At 36.8% G+C, this 15,261-nt stretch overlaps 1 protein-coding gene across 11 annotated transcripts in view; it reads left to right on the forward strand.

The window, feature by feature from the left end:
• The window catches only part of NR3C1 (nuclear receptor subfamily 3 group C member 1), a 471,612-nt gene that overhangs the window by 403,594 nt on the left and 52,757 nt on the right, over positions 1-15,261 (forward strand). The gene's annotated exons all lie outside the window — the stretch shown is intronic.

The raw sequence follows: 15,261 nt of genomic DNA on the forward strand, positions 1-15,261 counted from the left end.
GAGGCTTCTCTCTCTGATCCTCCCTCCACTTCAGTTTTACCACACGTAATGCAACAATAATTAAGAATTTGTATAAAATTTCACCAGGTTGGCATGCATGGAGACAAAAATTATTCAGATATTTTCCTTTGTCAATAATACAGGGAGCATTTGTGGGGAAAAATATTTACAAATACAGTAAAACCCATTCTCATTCTATATTTATGTGAAAATTTTAAGTTGTGCCCTTGTTTCATGTGTGTTTCTATTTAAAGATACCATACTTAATATATATTGTTGATTCATTAACATTGAACTCATGGCTAACAGCACTATAAATCATGCCTGATCAAAGCTTATGATACATGTACTTTCTTCGTAAGGTACATCATAGTCTTCTCGTACATGGGAACTCTAGGTAGTACTTCAGGTCTATGCATGGAGGCCATTCATTTTAAACAGCAAAATTCCCAACAAAAAGCACAAAACTCAAAAAATGTGCCACTAAATTTACCATGAAAAGGACATTTGTTTACAGTTTGAGAACTAAAACAAGAAGGTGGAGTGTCACTTCGTTTGACTTCAGCTGGGAACATATGCATATCAATCGACTCAAATTTTTTGCTATTCTGTGCTTATCCATGAATCGATAGGAAAGCAAGTATGGATTTGGGAGTTACAAATAAAATGTAGCAAATGTGTAAACTTGCAGATGTGGAATCTACAAGTAATTACAATCAACTATGTTAGTCTGATCATTAAATCAGTTTTTTAAAGTACTATTGTAACACCTTATAACCTGCCCCATTCACTGAGTGTTGTAGTTTATAGTTTCATTGGGCATTTTCTGTAGTTTTATCTGAAGTCACATTTCAAATTTTGTAATTGAAGCTCCAAAGTATGCTACCGGAAACACGAGTTGATGCTGTGAGACAAAATCAATAGGTAATCCACCATCACAGCTGTGGGCTAGAATGCTCAAGAAACCTTCTTGGAGGCCCAGAGATCTGAGATGAATACTGAAGAATCATAGGCAGGTTTACTCTGTCAAGCTGCCTGTGTTTTGAGGGTGTAGTCCTCAGACCAAAAAGACACCAAATGAACAAACTCAGATGGCCTCACTGGGGAACAGAGATTGAAAGCTGACACTGGAATGTGTACTTAAAAAAGTGAGAGCCTATTTTGGAAAGGCAGACCGGGCACAGAATGTGGAGAGCTATATTTGCTAACTGAAGAAATTTAGACTTTATCCTCTACAAAACAAAGCTATTGGTTTTTGAAGGTTGCATAAAAGCTGCATTTTAGCAGCATATATTTTGGTAGAGCTGTTACCTGCCTGAAAACATCAATGTCATTTCACACAAGTGATACTTATCCCTTGGTGTTTGGTCTAAATTTCTACAACGAGAATGTGATTTTGTAGTCTTTACTGGGGAAGGAAGTAGGTTTTTCAGGCTGAAATTCTTGTGTAGCAAAAATTAACACTTGTTAGCCCTTGGCAATCTCCAGTTCTATAATAGTAAAATGGATTTCCCAGAAAGTCACTCTCTATCCCCTTGAATAGACATTAGAAATAACATGTACTTTAAGTGGGATTTACAGAGGAAGGGGGCCTTTAATTCTTTACTAGTGTGATGCCCTGTAAAAAAATAACTAACATTAGAGTTGAGGCCTAGAAATAGCAGCACTGGGTTAAAGTCTGTTTTCTGGTGCAAGTTTTTCTTTTTATTCGTGTGTGTGTGTTTCAAATAGAAGGAGGAAATGCCAATTTCAGTTCTTACAAATATTAATGACTGCACCTTATAAAAATGTTACAGACTATATTCTTCCCTTTTGTAACAGCTGAGAAGATTTTGAACTTTAGTCTCTACTTTTTAGTTTGGTAAGACAATTTGAATAAACTGCAATAATTGCAAACGACTTTTGAGTATTTGCACATTTGACATTTTCTGTGTCAAATACACATTTCGTGTACTGTATAAACATTCTAGAAAAGAGACAGACAGGGAGGAAAGTGCTCATTAAAAAGAGCCTCGCCCTCTCTGAAAAGTGATTTCCTTTACGGTGCTGTGTACTAAAGCCTGTGTTGTAAATCGGAAAGCACTGAGCACACATGTTGCTGCTTCGGTAGTATCAGAAGTTGGTTTTCATTAGCCTTACACCATTCACTGTTTCTGCCAAGTAATCTTAAATTATAAAAGAATCTTACTTGATTTTGTGATTCTCTTGTTTGTTTTCTGCTCATAAAGAAAATATCCTAAATTGAACAATGGCATGCTACGTTTTTAGTTTTTAAGACAGCTAATGTGTAAGAAGACATTTAAAGTATAGTTGTGTTAAGTTTTTGAAGTTTACAGTTGTTTCAATTTTGCTGCTACACTTTGTTAACATATTTTAGGAATGTTTCATTTTAGCCACAATTAGGATATAAACATTATTTTGGTGGTGATCTCCTTGTAATCACGAGATCAACCAAATTTGGGAAATTTTGATTTGTTAGATTTATAAATTTTACAGTAACACAAAAGTCTGATTTCCTATATATTTTCAAGGCCCCTATACCTTTGTCAAAATAAAGTATCAATGATAAATGAAAAAATCATAAACTATGTTCAGGCCAAACTGATACTGACTTTGTTAAAAGGCTAGATAGAAATCTGTTTTCCTCTTCTGTTACATCTCGTCTTCTGGAGACCACTCTGTGTGGACTGAAGGTGTGAGATCCTAGGACCTAGGCTAGAACAGATTAGGAGATTGTGCTGTATGTTAAGTGACAGATACCATGGAATTCTAAGCCTGTTACGAAGGAGGAGAAAAAGAGGCACAATGACCCTGACACAGCCCCTTGGTTGACCACAGCAGATATCTCACTTGAGCAAGTAGGTATCAGCTCAGTTGCTTGCTGATTATCTCTAACTTGTCAGTAACTTACTTTGATAACCTAGATTTAGGATTCTGACAGCATGCAGTGTATGCCTCATAATAATCTGCTGTTTATGAAAGTCATAACATTGTATGTTTAGCATAATGGTTAAGAGCCTGCCATCTGGAATGGTCTACTTATTTGGAATCCAGATACAGTAAGCTCTCACTTAACATCATCAGTAGGTTCTTGGAAACTGCGACCTTAAGCAAAACAACCTCTAATGAAACCAATTTTACCACAGGCTAATTGATATAAACAAGAGTTAAGTTCCTGTGGCATATTTCTGGTCACAAAAACATCACTAAACTTCTAAATAAAGACCCAAAACACTTGTAATATTAACCACTGAAATAAATGTGAGCTATATATACATTTAAGAATAATAAAAACAAAAAATAATTATTTACCCAATTTTTGGTGAACCAGTGAGTGATAGTGATAGTGATGGTGGATGAAATCAAGGAATAAATATTTGCAAAGTGAAAATTGTAAGAAGCACCCCGTCACCACATAACTCAGAAATAATAATTAGGGCAGGCTTGCTGAGCATTTTTAAACTGCACTGTTTATTGTCATGCATTTGAATGATTATCACAGACTTTATGAATTTTCATTTTATAATAATTTGTAGGCCAGGCGCGGTGGCTCACGTCTGTAATCCCGGCACTTTGGGAGGCCAAGGCAGGCGGATCACTGGAGAGCAGGAGTTCGACACCAGCCTGACCAACATGGGGAATCCCCGTCTCTACTAAAAATACAAAAATTAGCCGGGTGTGGTGGCACACACCTGTAATCCCAGCTATTTGGGAGGCTGAGGCAGAAGAATCGCTTGAACCTGGGAGATGGAGGTTGCAGTAAGCCGAGATTGTGCCCCTGCACTCCGGCCTGGTGACAGAGCTGGACTCTGTCTCAAAAAACAATAATAATAATTTGTATTCATTCATTTTCCAATGTGCTCATTCCAGTTCAGGGTCCAGGGGGCCCACAGCTTATCCTCATAGCTCAGAGCAACTGACTCTAGACAGGACACCACCCCATTGTAGGGTACACTCACATGCACACTCACACTCAAACTGGGACCCTTTGGACATGCCAGTTAACCTAACGCACACAGCTTTGGGATGTGGGAGGAAAGCGAAGTACCTGGAGAAAAACTACACAGACATGGGAAGAACGAGCCAACTCCACACAGACAGTGGCCCTGGACAGAGCTGGGCAGGCATCAGTTTTTTTTTTCTTTTTTTGGGGGGGGTGTAGAGGGGCACGGAGTCTTACTCTGTCACCCAGGCTGGAGTGCAGTGCAGTGGTGCAATCTTGGCTCACCATAACCTCCACCTCCCAGGTTCAAGAGATTCTCCTGCCTCAGCCTCCCGAGTAGCTGGGATTACAGGCGCCTGCCACCACACCTGGCTAATTTTTGTATTTTTAGTAGAGACAAGGTTTCACCATGTTGGCCAGGCTGGTCTCAAACTCCTGACCTCAGGTGATCCACCCGCCTCCGCCTCCCAAAGTGATGGGATTACAGGCGTGAGCTACCGCGCCCAGTCAGCATCATTTTTTTTTCTCGTCAACGTTAAAACAATGTTCAACAAAAGATTATTCAGAGACCTGCCGTATGGCTATTTTCTAGTTGTGTGTTCTTTGGGAAAGTTAGCTAACCTTTCTGAGCTTAAATGTCTTCATTCATAAAATGGGGCATAAGGTTTTTGTAAGAATTAGAATCAGCTAATACTTAAAGTACTTAAACCATAATAACTAATTAGTATTAGTTGTTGTCTTTGCTATTATTTTGATGTGGTGGTTGGTTTCACTTGTGTGCTAACAGGACATGCTGAAATAAAATTTAAGAATTGGCTTTATGATATAGAAAAGCAAACTTTTGTACAATATGGGTATGAAAGATTGTTGGGAGTCTATGTTTTCTCTCTTACCTAATTTGTCTTAGTCTTTTTAAAGCTTAGATTTTCCAAATGAGCCATAGCAAAATATAATGTTTAAAAATGTTTAAATTCTAAGCACTGCATCATAGTTAAATAACTTAAAGGTTGCTACATCTTATACAGTCCAAAAGGAACATAATTAGTAAAATTCTACAATTTAGAAAGAAAACTAGCTGACAGTGACTAATTTATAAAAGTAAAATATCTTTTGTTAATACTAATAGTCTTTTTATAAGTTAATTGCTGACAAAAAATTGAGTGAATGAGATTTGCAGTTCATCCCTCTATGATGTTGGTTTATTTAATCTCTATAATTTGCTGTATTTGAAAGAGCATAGTAATGGAGGTCATGATAAAATCTAGGCCCACTGCCACAACTAAATCCCTGTAGGAACTCTCAAGGTTTTGATTTCATCTCTGAATGGGAATAATACCTTCCAAGAATATTATGAAGATTAAAAAGTTACGTATTATAAATATACACAGAGTAACAATACTGGGAATATTGCAACTTGTAAGAAAGAGGAAGCATATGGCATATTCTGATGGTTAAGGATATGGACTCGGTAGCTGAGATGCCTGAAAGAGAACTCTGACTCCACTAATGGCTAGTTATATGAAATTGTGCAGATAATTTTACTTCTCTGAGTTTGCATTTTTCTTTGTCTATATAATGGGGATAATAATAGTACCTACCTCACACATAGTGTTAATTTCTATTAGTGGTTCTCATTAAGATAGTATTGTTGTTCATCCCTGGTTGTTTGCCATCATGTATCTGAGTTAGAGAGTCTCTGATTTTAGGGAGTCCCGAGAAGACTATCAGGTCGAGCAACCTGCCTCCTGCTAGACAATTAGCTTTATCCATGAGTTACCAAAGAGGGAGCCAAAACCCAGGGAAGCTGAAAGAGCTGTTGATGGTCACCCTGTGAGTTGGTGATAGAAAGATGTCTGGAATCCCAGTAGTTGCCCATTTCCTAGTTCTGGGCTCTGCATTGCACTAGAATACTGTGCCATTCTAAATATGAAAAAGCAGTATGACCATTGTGCTTGTCACTTTCCCTTCCCTAGATGCTATCTTATATTTGTCCTTATGAAATTTAACCTGTGACTTTCAGATCACTTAGAACCTTGGTTGGACAGTGTTTTCTAGTGTTCTTTGGTATATTTTTTTGTCATCTTCTGTTGTCTGGTTTCCCCCAAAAGAGCTATACTCTGTGTGCCAGGAAACTTCACACATGGCTGTCTTCTCTTCCTCTTCTTCCCTCTCTACTTACCTTTCCAGCTTGTAGCAAATCAGAAGACTTCCCTGACACCGCTGTCTGTCTAAAGGTCCTTCCATATTCTCACATGGCAGCATGAATCACAGTGTATTTTAACTGGCCTTTTCCTTCTATGTCTCCTACAATGAGTTGTTGAAGCTTCATGAAAACACAATCTGTTATACTCAGGGCAGTTATAATTCCAATTACAAAGCACATTTCCTGGCTCCTGGCTAGGAACTCGATCATTTTTCGATGCGTCCTTGCTCAGGACTTTCTGATTCCTTCTTAAAACACTTTAGGGCATCTCCTTCTCCTGGTTTTTGGAAACACATTCTCATACTGCTATGAAGGTTTTTTCTGACATTTCCAACTTCTCTTAAATTGATTCAGCAAATGTTTTTCCATAATAAATGTCATTGATATGTCATCAATATGGAGAGCAACAACAGAATGCAGTGAGTAAACGCCTCCCCTAGAGGTCTGAGAATCTAGATTCCAGTTCTCACAGAGCCACCACCTTGGTGACCTTGGACAGTAGACCTTCTGAGCCTCAGTTTCCTTATCCCTAAAGTGGGGATATTAATAGAACCCATTCTCAGAGATGTTGCCAAGATTAAAATAACCAAGATAATTCCTGTAGATGATTTGGCATAGTGCCTGCCACATACTAAGCAAGAGTTAGCATCCGTCATTATAGTATGATCATAAAAAATGAACAGACTAAACGAAGTAACCAGAAGGAAAGAAATTCTAATTCTTAAAACGTAATAGTTTTTTTTTTTTCCCTGAGAAACACCTGCATGGCACCTTTTTGTTATTCATACTGTTTTGACTGTGGCTGTCGTACATTCTTGTTGAAAGTCTGAGAGACTGAGACTTGTCATTTTGAACATGGTATCAGTGGAACAGCTTATGATTCAATAATTGCATCATCCTGGACAAGCACCAGTAGAAGTGAGTCAGGACATGTGATAAAAAGACATTCATTTTGCCCCTCCTCCCTCTCTGTATTTTCTTTGCTATAACATTATTGATGTTAAGCCCATAGTACTAATATTTCAGTTCAATTCATAATAAAATTTGAGGGCATTTGAATATAATATCTGTTGTAAATTATAATTTTATATTTGGCCATAGAGTGTTTGAAGTGGGTCTTTTCTTTCCCAAAAATTCTATTTTAATAACTAAAAAATATTCTTAGGAGAAGTATTATTTAAGAACAGGTTTATATTAAATAACGTCATTTCACTTTCAACTTTCTGGTGGTTAAAAAATACGCTAATACTAACTAGGGTATGATACACATGTTCTGTTAGAATATTTTTGGCAATTAGAAGACTTCTCTTCTTGTGTTTGAAAGGGATGTTACTTGGGGTAGTTATGAGCCATGTATCCAGATGTCCTGAAAGGACCAGTGGTAGATGTATTTCTATTTTTGTCTTTTCTTTTTTCTTTCTGGCATTCTAGTTGCTGAGTGACTGACTGTTGTTTTCAGCTCTTCTCACAATTACCATTGTTCTAATAACTTTGCTTAAATAGAACATCTCTTTTTGCTATAAGCCATGGGGCCATTTACCGTTAATTTTTTAAAGTACTGAAATGAGAACCTCATAAATTAAAGAACACTCCTGATTCTGAGTTAGCAGATCCTACTAAGCATTTTGCAGATGGAAATCTCCTTTAAATTGGTTTGTTTTCCTTTAACATTCCATTATCCTATTGTTCATTCTTTGGAGCTGTGATTTGTTTAATATATTTCAGGCTTCTTAATATGTCATATAAGTTATTATTTGGATCATTTCAAAACTACAACAGCTTATCAAACCTCTGAAGGAAGAATTTTGTGTTTGCCCACAGACTGAAGAACTGATTCAGTTTTATTGGCTGAGCTACCTTCATTATTCATATTTAATTCCTGGTACTGAGGGTGGGAGGAGGGAGAGGAGCAGAAAAGATGTAACTATTGGGTACTGGGCTTAATATCTGGGTGATGAAATAATATATACAACAAGCCCCCATGACACGTGTTTACCTATTTAACAAACCCTCACATGTATCCCCAAGCCTAAAAGTTTAAAAATACATATTTGGTAAATCAATTGATGTGTTTGAAAAAATATCATCTTTGGGCCGGGTGTGGTGGCCCACGTCTATAACCCCAGCACTTTGGGAGGCCAAGCCGGGCGGATCACGAGGTCAGGAGTTCAAGACCAGCTTAGCCAATGTGGTGAAACCCTGTCTCTACTGAAAATACAAAAAATAGCTGGGCGTGGTGGCACGCACCTGTAATCCCAGCTACTCGGGAGGCTGAAGCAGGGGAATCTCTTGAACCCAGGAGGCGGAGTTTGCAGTGAGCCAAGATTGTGCCACTGGACTCCAGCCTGGGCAACAGAGCGAGACTCTGTCTCAAAAAAAAAAAAAAATCATCTTTAAAGAGATAACTAACCCTTCCCCAGAAGGCAGGGCCAAAGTTAAGGTTCTTCCAGGTCCTTTGTATTCCCTATAAATTTTAGAGTCAGCCTGTCAATTTCTATACACACACAAAAAAAGCCTGCTGGGATTATGATTGGTATTGCATTGAAATTAAATCAGTTTGGGTATAAGAGACTTCAGTTTGGGGACTGAGTCTGTATTGAGTCTTCCAATCCAGGAACACTGTATATCTCTCCATTTAGTCAGATATTTGGTTTATTTCAACAATATTTTCAGATCTTTAGTTCCTTTCAGCAATATTTTCTCATTTTTCCTGTAAAGCTCTTGCACATCTTTTGTCCCATATCTATTGTGTTTATGTGTTTTGCTACAGTTATTAAATTATATTAATATAAATTTTATTTTCCAATTGTTTGTCACAATATATAGAATGTTTTAAAAATATTGTGTCCTGCGACCATGGTAAATTAACTAATTCTAGTCGTTATGTCTTCAATATCTTTCTCTTGAATTTTCATTGTCTTCTCCTTCTGGGACTCCATTCATATGTAAGGCCATTTGGTACTGTCTCTCAGGTCCATGAAGTTCTGTTAATTTTTCTTCATTCTTTTTTTTTCTGTGTTTTTCAGCTGAATGAATGCCATTGATAATTTGGTATGTAATGGCTCACTTAAACTTCCTGTTTGTAAGATATTTCTACTCTCAGCTGTGTCTGGAATCCTTTAGTCCAGAGCCCCACCAATCCTCAGCCTAGAAGGAAGGAGGAGAAGGATAGGGTGAAAGGAAGAGGAGAGCTTCTAGCTTCAGAACAGAGATCAGAACAAACACCAGAGCAGTCATCTTGGATAAGGAAACTTCCCTCAAACCTATTATTTATATCCTCAGAAATAAGAAAAATAATGCATTTATCAAATTAAAGGATTTTGAAAAAGGGAACATTCAGAGAATAAAACTAAACTCTTGGAAATTAAAAGGATGATAACATAAATGAAAAGCTCAGTTGAAGGATTGAAAGATAAAAGTAAGAAAATATCCCAGAAATAAGAGCAAAAAGACAGCAATGTAAAATAGGGGAGAAGATAAGAGAATTAGAGAACCAGCTTAGGAGTTCTAGAAAGAGAAAGTGTAGACAACAAAAGGTAAGAAATCATCAAAGACTGGAGTAGGGGAGGTCATGCTGTTTCTTTTTCTATTTTTTATTTTGAATTACATTTTTTTTTTACTGTGAAACAAGCGTATGTACATGAGAATAAACAAAACGCATATGCAGTCATGTATTGCTTAACAACAGAGATAGGTTCTGAGAAATGCATCATTAGGCGATGTCATCATTGTGCAGACATCATAGAGTGAACTTACAGAAATCTGAATGGTATGTCCTACAGTACACCTGGACTATATGGTATAGCTGTTGCTTCTAGGCCACAAACTTACAGCATGTTACTGTACTGAACACGGTAGGCAGCTCTAATACAGTGGTAAGTATTTATGTATCTAAACATGAAAGGTACAATAAAAATACAGTATAAAAGAGGAAAAAAATAGTACACCTGTATAGGTGCTTACTGTGAATAGGGCTTCCAGGATTGGAAGTTGCTGTGAGTCATTGAGTAGTGAGTGAATGTGAAGGCCTAGGACATTTATTATATAAAGTATACTGTAGTGTAAACTCTGTAGACTTAGGCTACACTAAATTCATAGAAAAATTTTCTTCAATAATAAATTAACCTTAGCCTACTGTAACTTTTTTACTTTGTAAACTTTTAATTTTTTTAACATTTTGACTCCTTTGTAGTAACACTTAGCTTAAAACACACACATTGTACAGCTGTAAAAAAAATTTTATGTCCCTCTTCTGTAAGCTTTTTTCCATTTTTAAGATGTTTTTATTTTTAAAACTTTGTTACTAAAAACTAATACACAAACACACACATTAGCCTAGGCCTATACAAGGTCAGTATCGTCAGTGTTCAACCTTCACATGTTATCCCACTGGAAGGCCTTCAGGGGCAATAACAAACACAGAGCTGTCATCTCCTATGATAACAATGCCTTTTTCTGATATACCTACTGAAAGACCTGGCTGAGAGTGTTTGACAGTTAAAAAAAAAAATGAAAGGACAAGAAGTACACTCTAAAATAATGAAAAAAGTATAATACAGTAAATACATAAACCACCAACACAGTCATTTATTATCGAGCATTATGTACTGTACACAGTTGTATTTGCTGTACTTTTCTATAACTGGTAGCACGGTAGGTTTGTTTACACCAGCATCACCACAAACATAAGCATTGTGTTGTATTACAATGCACAGCTACAGCTAAGTGATAGGACTTTTTCAGCTCCATTATAATTTTATGGGACCATCACTATAAATGCTGTCCATCATTGACTGAAATTTATGTCGTGCATGACCATACATACAATTTAATGAATAATAATAATAAAGCTAGCAGTGTGTAATTACCAACCAGGGCAAGAAATAGAATATTGCCAGTACCTTGGAGGCCTCCAGTATGACCATATAAGTTTACAAATCCTATTTTGTTCCTCCTCCCCAGAGGTAACCACTGCCCTGACAAATGTGATCATTATTTTCTTGTTTTTCTTACTACCTATATAAACATCCTTAAACAATATAACTCAGTTTGTGTATTTTGAATTCCATGTTAATGAATATCACATGTATATGAATTTATGTGAATAGAATATTATATATGTCATTTTGCATCTTGCTTTTTTCGTTCAACATTGTATGATTCATTCATGTTGTAGTATACAGCTGTCGTTTATTCATTGCTGTATAGAATTATATCCTCAGAGATAAGGTATATGGATGTTTATAAATCATTCCACTGTTATGAACATTTGACTAGTTTGTAGTTTTTGTTTATTTAACCAAAAAAAATGCTGCTGCCAACATTCTTACACATTTTACTGTATATGCACATTAATTTATTTACAAGTATAAATTTCTTTTTGAATACATGTTTATTGATGGAGTTGCTATGTCATAGGACATTCTCGTCTTTGACTTTACTGGATAATACCAAACTGTCTTCCAAAATGATTACGTCCTTAAACTCCGGACACATCTTATTGTCAAATGTTTAATTTTTGTCAGTCTGATGGGTATGTGATGGTATTTCATTGTAGTTTTAATTTGCATTTCCCTGATTACTAATTAAGCTGAGTAACTTTTCATATGTTTATTGGCCATTTGGAGTTCGTGTACTGTAAAGTATAAGTTTTTTTGTCCATTTTTCTAGTTTTCTGTCCTTTTAGTTGAAATCCACATTTGCCTAAATCTGTTATTCTCCGAGCACAAGTAACTTGGGATGCTTTCCTTTAGATTTAGCCTAATTCTTTATCATTTTGTCAGCTTGATGGTGCTTTTAAGGAGATATATATGTGTGTGTGTGTGCACGCATGTGCGTGTGTGTGTGTGTGTGTGTGTATATATATATATGTATGTATGTATGTATGTATATATATATTTTTTTTGACAGAGTCTCTGTCACCCAGGCTGGAGTGCAGCGGCACAGTCTTGGCTCACTGCAGCCTCCACCTCCTGGGTTCAAGCCTTTCCCTGTCTCAGCCATCCAAGTAGCTAGAATTACAGGTGTGCCACCATACCCAGCTAATTTTTGTATTTAATAGAAACAGGGTTTCGCCATGTTGACCAGGCTGGACTCGAACTCCTCACATCAAGTGATCCACCTGCTTTAGCCTCCCAAAGTGCTGGGATTACAGGCATGAGCTACCATGCCTGGCCTGGATATTTTTTAAAAATATTTTTTATCTAGCACTTTGGTTTTTGGCAGGCAGGTTGGCACTCATAGTCTGACCTACCATTTCTATAAAAGGAACCCTGTAAATGTTCTTAAACAGACTTTGAACCAGTCTTCCTGATTTTGAACCCCTACCTTTACCCCCAGTTTTTGAGCCTTTCAGAATTTTTTTCATAATAATTAAGTTGCTTCTTAGCTTTCCCCACTGGTGACTTAACAGATCTCAGGAAGCCAACAATCCTTGTCCATCTGCTTTCTGTCTTGTGAACTGTTGCTGGTGTTGTCTCTTCTCTTTATTCTTAGAGGTGTATGCTTTTAAAAACAAATACTGGGTTCGAGAGGGAGCTGAAATAAAAGCATGTGTTAAATATACCATCTTTAACCAGAACTACATTTGACTGGTCATTTTATTTTCAAGCCCACATATACTTCAAACAGAGATATGGCTAAAGGAATTATCATATGAACACCAGCCAGGGCTCTGAACATCACAGATTATATCATCATATTTGAAATATTTTAAATTTTGATTCAAAATGAGAGCTTTATAGATATGTCCTCAGTGGACTAAGTGTTCAAGCACTTAACATCCTAAACTTTCTTACTAATCAAGAGAAGACAAACACCCCAACAGAGAAATAGGGAAATTTTATCAATAGCCAGTTCACCAGATTTGTTTTCTGTTAGAAGCGAATATGGGGAAATACATGTGCCCATGTTTTGCCTGCTTTCCTGGAGCAGGTGAGGAGAGGCAGTTTAACGATCCATGTGATAAACTCTAAAGTTGTCCATCAGCTTTCCAGTCCCTTCTAGGAATTTAACTTAGGGAAATAATCAGACATTTGCAAAGGTGTGTACAGTGGTATTTATAATAGTGAAAAACCAAAGAATGACCAATAACGGGAGAATGGAAGTTACAGCCAAATACTTTACAACTACGAAAGAATCATGTAAAATATCTGTTGACATAGGAGTTTTATCAGAATGTAAAGTATACAGATGAATAGTACCACACATAAAAAGCAAGGTGCAAATTAGCCATTTATATTGTTATCCCCAAAATAAATAGATGCAGTTTTTTTAAAAGATGAAGGCCATGTATGGAAGTGTTTGCTGGTTTTCTGTCAAAAGAATGGCGACTTTATTTTCTAATTTAAACTGTTTGCTTTTTTCTTAATTGTCTAAATAGTTATAGTTTTTATAATGTAAAAGTATCTTCCAATTTAGCTTCATTTGACAAATTACCTTTTCATTCTATCTAGCTGTATAATTCGAAATGAATTTACAGCAGTAATCTTAGAGCAGATGAATTTACAACAATAATCTTAGAGTAGACTACGGATTAGATGTAAAAACATGAACTAGGAAAAAAAATAGTTTGGGCTTTATGGTTACAGAGAGTTTTCCTCAGTGTGGGGATCATAGCTGTACTAAGTTTATTCAGTTTTCCTTTCCCACATGAATGAAAAATGGGGCCAGCCTACAACTGGAAGTGCCTTGGCATGTACCACTGTACTGTGTATGATGTGATTTCTTGATGCTAGCAGGGAGAGAAGCAAATTGCCTCCTATTCAAACCAAGACCCACAAATAGCATCAACCAGTCATTTCAGCTACTCCCTGCAGTGTCAAGAAGGTGTGAACCCCTCATGTTGTCTATTGCATACCCTTGTCTAATTCACTGTTTCTTACTCTTTTCAGGCTTTGGCTTTATGCTACATTTCAGAAATCATAATAACCTTTTCTGGTATTATTTTATTCTTTTTGGCACTGTGAGAAAAATAAACTTTCAAGTGGATGCTTCTTATAAACTATTTATACCCTTTTGCTCCGTTTTGGGAGGCAGGGACAGGGACAGAGTTCCTCCTCAGGCTAACTAAGAACACTTACTAACTGCTTCCAATGTAATTTAAAAGATCTCCCTCTTTCTATTGCTCTCTGTGCTCTTCTTTTTTTAATTATAATTTTTATTTTAAGTTCCGGGGTACATGTGCAGGATGTGCAGGTTACATAGGTAAACGTGGCCATGGTGGTTTGCTGTACCTATCAACCCATCAGGTATTAAGCCTGGCATGCATTAGCTATTTTTCCTAATGCTGTCCCGCCGCCCCACCCAACAGGCCCCAGTTACACTCTTAATCCTTATAGCTCAGATGTTATGATCCACAGTGTGGTTCTTACAGAAAGTTATGGATTAAAAAAAGAAAAAAAACACTCAAGGTGCCCGAACTTTCTTAAAATAATCCTGGTACAGCTAAACTCATGCACTGACTGTCCACCTAACATGTAACAGTCTGTGTTGTGATATATTGTTTTAATGTTCTGAATACTTGTCAGCTTTCAGTATTAAAGATGTGGATTCACATCTTTATCAGCGATGAAACATTTAGTCTAAGGTTGTCAGCTATTTATGCTACAAATTAATGACTTGTCCTTAAAATACAATTTTGTGATTCATGTTTTGGCAGGTGGTTAGATGTTTTGTGTTCTAATTTTAAACCATGGATAAAAGTTTTGTCATAATCATTGTTTTATTGGTTCCTTTTCTCCCTTACCCACTCCCCAAAAAACCCTGCAATTCTTTTTTGTTAAACTTTTATTTTAGGTTCAGGGGTATATGTGCAGGTTTGTTATATAGGCAAATTTTGTGTCACAGGGGTTTGGTGTACAGATTATTTCATCACCCAGGAAATAAACATAGTACTTGATGGATAGGTTTTTAGTCTTCACCCTCTTCCCACCCTCAAGTAGGCCGCGGTGTCTGTCATTCCCTTCTTTGTGTCCATGTGTACTCAATCTTTAGCTCCTGCTTATAACTGAGAAGAACATGTGGTATTTGGTTTTCTATTCCTGTGTTAGTTTGCTTAGGATAATGGCTGCCAGCTCCATCCATGTTGCCGCAAAGGACATGATCTCATTCTTTT

The sequence above is a fragment of the Nomascus leucogenys genome, chromosome 2 (assembly GCF_006542625.1).
Source record: "Nomascus leucogenys isolate Asia chromosome 2, Asia_NLE_v1, whole genome shotgun sequence".
Classification (NCBI taxonomy): Eukaryota; Metazoa; Chordata; class Mammalia; order Primates; family Hylobatidae; genus Nomascus; species Nomascus leucogenys.